Source organism: Ceratotherium simum, chromosome 36 (assembly GCF_057802395.1).
Source record: "Ceratotherium simum simum isolate JZ-2026a chromosome 36, ASM5780239v1, whole genome shotgun sequence".
NCBI classification, from domain to species: Eukaryota; Metazoa; Chordata; class Mammalia; order Perissodactyla; family Rhinocerotidae; genus Ceratotherium; species Ceratotherium simum.
Window position 1 is genome coordinate 1,469,507 of NC_141935.1, and position 6,304 is coordinate 1,475,810.

Sequence of the window (6,304 nt, forward strand, 5' to 3'; positions counted from 1 at the left end):
ACCCTTGCAGGATTACCTCTCCCAGAACACCAGGCCTCTGCTTCTCTGCAGAGTCCCAGGGCAGTCTGGGCAGAACTTACACAGCCTGGGCCTCAGGAAAGTGGGGTGGGTACACAGGCTGGCTTGGGTGGCGCCTGTGAGCAGCCCACCCTGGGTGGCTGTGGGGGCAGTGGCAGTCCCAGGCCACCAGTGCCTGGCTTCAGGGCCCAGCACAGCCAGTGGGGCAGACAGGGAGGGCCAGGTTATCTTTAAATGGCACCTTATTCAGCCTGCAGCTCTGCCAGTGTTATTTTGGGATCTGAGGATAAGAGAGGAAGAAGGCTCTGTTTACAGCTCTCCCCTCTGTCCCTTCCCTCTCCTGGGAAGGGTTTGGGGACATGGGCCTCTGCCCTCCAGCTGACCCCTTCCACCTGGGGGTGCCTGTTCTCAGCCATCTGCAGAGATGGGAACTGTTGGATCCAGGGGCACAAGTTCTTTCTTGGTGAGACCAGCTATGTAAGGGCAGGTTTAGGTGGTGAGAATTGCATTAGACTTGGGATTGGACTAATAATCGCGAACATTAATACTTCTATGAGGCAGCACTGCAAAGTGCTCACTATTATGTTGACTTTAATCTTCAAAGTCACTGCATGAAACAGACACTCACATCATACCTGTTCTGTGGATTGGGAAGTGGAGGCATGGAGATTGAAGCAGCTTGCCCACAGTCACCCGGCTGACACATGGCAGAGCCGGGACTCATACCCAAGCAGCCTGGCTCCAGAGTTTATGCTCTGAACCTCTGACCAGAATGAATCCTGCCCTGCTACTTACTGGCTCTGCACACTTGGAGAAGCCACCTGCCCCTCTGGTCCAGCATCCTCACTTGTAAACGGACCACGGTTCAGTCAAACCCACTAGAATCCCCAGCTCAGCTGGCAGAGGCGCTCTGGTCTATTCTCTCTCCCTATTCAACAGAAAAAGAATTTACTCCAGGTCGCATGGCAGGCCACTGGCAGAGCCTGGGCAGGAACCCAACCCTCCTGCCTCCACATATATTTCTGTGCTCTTGCTACTGAACGTCCCTGAGTTAGGGACAAGGCAAGGTAGCCAAGCTGGTGAGGGATACGAGATCACATATAAATTTGCCATCACAAGACCACGTGTGGAAGAAATGCACTTTTCTTTCTTTTCTTTTAATCGAATTAGATCAGACTGAGTCTACCCCACCAGCTGGTGGGGAATTCAGTCTGTGGTTGTTATGGTTTGCTCCCCTACCAGCACTGGGAACAGGACTTGGGGGTCTCACACAGTGCCAAACACTGGGGGTGGGCCTGCGGGCCTCGCCCACTCTGCTCCACTGATGTGAGCCCAGGCACAGGGAGCCTTCCCGGTAGCCTGGGTGCCGGCGTCCGGCCTCCGCAGGGACTCCATGAAGCCATTCCCTTAGAAGGTTCTCTCACCCCCTAGTGCTGTGCAAGGACCAGGGCAGGGCCCACACCACTCATAGGCACTTCTTGTCTTCTGGGACCACTCCCCTTTTTCTCTCCCCATCTTCCTCCAAGGCCCTGGGCCCCATCTCAGTTCACCCCAGCACTCAACATAGGACCCAGAGGAATGCCTATCTTCAAGCCATCTGCATTCCACCCTGCAAAAGCAACTAAGGAGATGTAAAGAATCTGGCTATGTTCTCGGAATAAGTGGAGGAACAAACCTAGTGGAAGCAAATTAACAGGTGGGTAATTCATAATGCCACGCAGGTAATCTCAGGGAAACCCTGCTTAGCAGGTGGGAGGCAGGGGCTGCAGCCACCTCCCGTTCTGTCCTCTGCTTCCAGGTGGGGCTGCAGCCCCTCAGAGCTGTGCTCCCCAAGCCACCCTGATTTAGCAGCAGCATCTGTGAAGCTGAGTCACTCTAGTCCAGTGACTCAGGGAGACCGCGCCAAACATAGCTCCCAGCTATGGGAGGGTGGGAACACGGGATGAGACGCTGTCCCCATCTGTGCTGCTTTCATGAAGTCACCGTTAATTCTAACCACGACCCTAGGAGGAAGGTATTTGTCCCCACTGTTCTAAGACAAGGAGGCCCAGGTCGGAGCAGCTGGCACTGCCCCAGCCGCCTCACTTTCCAGCTGTGTCATCATGCCAAGTCAGAGCAACTCCAGTTACAACCCCCCCAGCCTGCTCGTCAGGCCAGTGGTTCCTCACTGCCTGCCTGCAGCACAACTGTACCATACAGGTCTACCGTGTACACACGGGTCTGAAAGACCAGGTGTAACGTGTAATGTTAGGAAAACAACAGGAACGCCACCCTTTCACATCTACTCAAAAAAAAAAGAAAAAACCCTGGAATGTGAGGGTCTTGTTAGACAACTAATGCTGAACTTGTACCAGTCGATTAGAGAAAGGTAAATGATTCACAAATTTTGGAATTTTATTAACAATTACTTGTGGCTGCTTTGCTACTGGAATCCCAATAAAGTGTGGTTAAAATCTAGTCTACACTCCTGTGGGATCGGGGTTTTTCCAGTTTGATGCCTGGCCTCTGGTCGGGCACGTCGCAACACCATCCTTCCACACCTACCATTTTGGAGAACCCTTTCCTTATCAGTTGTCAGGTCCTGCTGACTCCACCTGGTCAACACTCCACTGTCTCCTCGTCCACTCCACCCCTCCAGTCACAGCCTCATCCAGGCTTGGCTCTCTCACCTGGAATGTGGCAGCTGCTCACGGCTATGCACGGCTCCACCCAGGTTCCAAGTCACCCTTCTGGTTATATCTGGATCAACATCCGAGTGCTTTCTTTTTTGTGTGTGTGAGGAAGATCAGCCCTGAGCTAACATCTGCCAATCCTCCTCTTTTTCCTGAGGAAGACTGGCCCTGGGCTAACATCTGTGCCCATCTTCCTCTACTTTATATGGGACGCCGCCACAGCATAGCCTGATAAGTGGTGCGTTGGTGCGCTCCCCGGATCCGAACCCGGCCGCCAGCAGAGGAGCGCGCGCACTCAACTGCTAGGCCACAGGGCCGGCCCCTAGAGTGCTTTCTAAAAGGCAAACCTGATCACATCACTTCTCTGCTTACCGTCCTTGAGTGGCGTCCCACCCCCCGAAGAGGAAGAAGCTTTGTCAAGCCCTTCACCACCTGGCCCTCACTTGTCCTTCCAGCTTGTTTCTGGCTGAGAGCCCCATGAACCATAAATTCCAATACTTTTACCTTGCTTACAAGCTCTGAAAACGCCGTTCTATTCCATGATGGTCTTTTCTGAGAGATTTTCTTTTCTCTGGGGATGTCCTACCCCACACCCATCTGCCTGGCAAATGCAGAGAGGAGGCAAGACAGAGAACTGGCCAAGAGCCATCTCCGAGACTGGAATCACACACTGGCACTTGCTGTGTGAATTTCAGCAGGTAACCTTCGCATCTCTGTGCCTCAGTTTCACCAATCTGTAAATGGGGGTAAGCAAAATTACCTACTTTGTAAGGTTATTAAATGGTCTAAACGAGACGATCCAAGGACAAGTTTACAACAGTCATTGGCATTTAATAAGTGCTTCTGAAATCTTGGCAGTTCTTGGCCACCTTGTAAAGGCTCAGTTCAGGGTCACCTTCTCCATGAAGCCTTCCTGACTTCCCCCCAGTTCCCGTTCACCAGTCCCTCGTCTGGGCAGCAGGGATTAACCCAGTACTCACTTCTCTCACGGCACTCCCCACATTGGCATTATTTCTGATCCCTGCTAGACTAGCTCCCTGAGGGAAGGGGCCAAGCCTCGCCAGCATCGAGCACTGGCCTTGCATGTAGTAGAGGTTTAATATTTACTGAAACGGAATAGAAACAGAGAGTAGCCAGACATTGGCTGTGTGTTTATGGTGTTTATTGACCATTGGTCTGCCTGGCTGGAGAAGTGTAGGATGCCCTTTGCGGGGCAACTTTCATCTTCCAAAGCAGTGTCCTGTTTTCCCTGAGTCTTCTTAACTCCTTCCAGCTGTTTTCCCTTGACACAGTTGGGGTTTTCTACTTCTTGGTTTCCCCCCTGCAGACGGGATCTCCACTGTAAGGGAGCCTCGGCTGAGCACCGGAATGGAACAGAGCGCTCTAGGGCCCGACAGGACAGGAAGACTGACAGGACCTTACACACTCCCCTGGACAATCTGTGCTCCACCCCAGCCTCAGGCTACACTGGGGTTTCGTGAAGACACATGGGCAGTTCCTGACGTCATAAGACTTATCACTGGCACACAGACTTGCGATTGAGACCACAGTACTCTATATAATCCTCGACTTTTTCCACAGATACTCGTCAATCCACATTCTTTGAAACAACCTTACATTTAGATTCTGCCCATTTTTACAGCTTGTACACGTATTTGTTCGGATCTTCAAGTGTCATCCTTCCCAGGGGTTCCTGTCACCTAAAAATTTGATCAGCATCTCCCTTATCGAGTACTTTTTTAGTAAATGGCATCAAACTCTCTTCTGGAATGGGTAAGGCATAAAAACCCCTCCTCAGTCATTAATCAGGGAGGGGCCAAGGACAGCGTCCTGGAGCACATCATAAACCACCTCCAGTGGGTCAATTTGTAGTCCAATCGTTGGTGGCCAGTTACCAACTTCTCCAGCTCCCTAGTGCTGACTTCACTACGTCCAGATTTTATCCAGTCTGTTAACAAAACTAGACAGTGAGGCCAGTTTGGCATCACATGCTCTCAAGTTCACAATGAACATCAATTAGAGCCCAGTGACCACTTTATCATTTTTATCCATCTGCTGGAGTCATCTGCTGGGTCATACTCCCCACTCAAGGTCACTCATAGGTCACTGGCTCACGATCATCAGCTTCCTTCCTTGGACCTTTACCTCCTTTCCTGTCTTCTAGTGTTTCCCCCATTTTCCCTTCGATTCTCTCCACTAAGAGCTCAGCAAACTCCTGAGGAAGCCCTTGGTGTCCCAGCTGCTATTCACCAGGTCAGGAGACCTCGAGTGCTCTTTGTTATTCCTAACTTGTCTTATTGTGAACTTCTTCTAACCAGTTAAAGAGTCTGAAGCTAGTTCTCTTTGGCCCCAGAGACAGGAGACAAAACAGGAGCTGGAGTTCAACTTCATGTCACCACCACCAGCCTCAGCAGATCTTTTTCTTCCTGCTCTGATGTGGTTGCGTCTCTGAACTCCTTTCCTCATCAGCATAATGAGAATAACATCCACTGTGCACCTGCTGTAAAGGTTAGATGGGAAGACATCTGTGAAAATGCTCTGGAGCACAAGGAAGTGCCTCCACACCAAGGGGTCTGAGACCCTCTGCTCTTACCACAGCAGTGTTTGCTGGGCATAGTGGCCCCAAGGTGACACTAGGACCCTTTCCTTCAGGACCCAAGTTCTCCTGAGGCAGGAAGCCCAGTCCTCCGCAAAAGCCAGCAACAGGAGAGCAGGAAGAGAAGATGCTTGCCAAGGGACCATTTTTGACACTACAGACTATTTTCCCAATTAGCAGGCCTAAAGGGGCCCACGTCATTCTCAGTCTGTGTGGGAGCCCCAGGCTTCCCAAACTCAGCAGCTCCATGCTGCTGGCACGAGGCCATTCTTTTGTGCCAAAATCAAGGGCTGATTTGGCCTTGTGGAACTGTCAGCACCGAACCCAACTGCACCGCGTTGAGATCGAGCCCTCTGGAGTGAGTCTAGGGCTCCGACTGTGGTCTTCCGAGCACCAGCATTTCCCAGCATCAGTGCCTCCCCAACTTGAGGGGAGGAACAGCAGGGGCAGAGGCAGCCCCACCTCGGAACCGGCTACACGGTGAACACACACCCCCTCAGGCTTCTCAAAGATAGTAACTTTGACAGACATCCCTCCCAACTAAGATGTGGGAGCTGAGCACCAGAGACCCCTAGTGGCATGAAGTCACTATTAGCTACAAAATCCTTAGGCTTCCATAACAGTCCTGCAGAGTAAACGCCCCAGTGGGGCCCTTTCCTGAGAGAATGGACATTTCCTGTCTGTGAGACCATCCACCTCAAGAAATATTCCGAAGCTGTTAGAAGGGGGGGTAACAGATGCGGGCACCATCAGAGAAGGCAACGCTGGGCTTTCCCCTCCTCCCCTGCACTGTTTACCCCCATTCCCTTTCTGAACCCAAAGCAGACCAAATGTCCCAATTAAGGGACCTCCCTTAAACATGTCTGATTGGACAATATAGTTCCTAAGAATCACTTTGAGTCAGGTTAGGTAAAACACGCTAGGGTGTCTCAATGGGCTCCACCTAACCCTTCCCCTTTATTTTATTTTCCTCCTAGAAGGTAGAGGTGCTGAGACACCTGATACCATGCGGACTAAA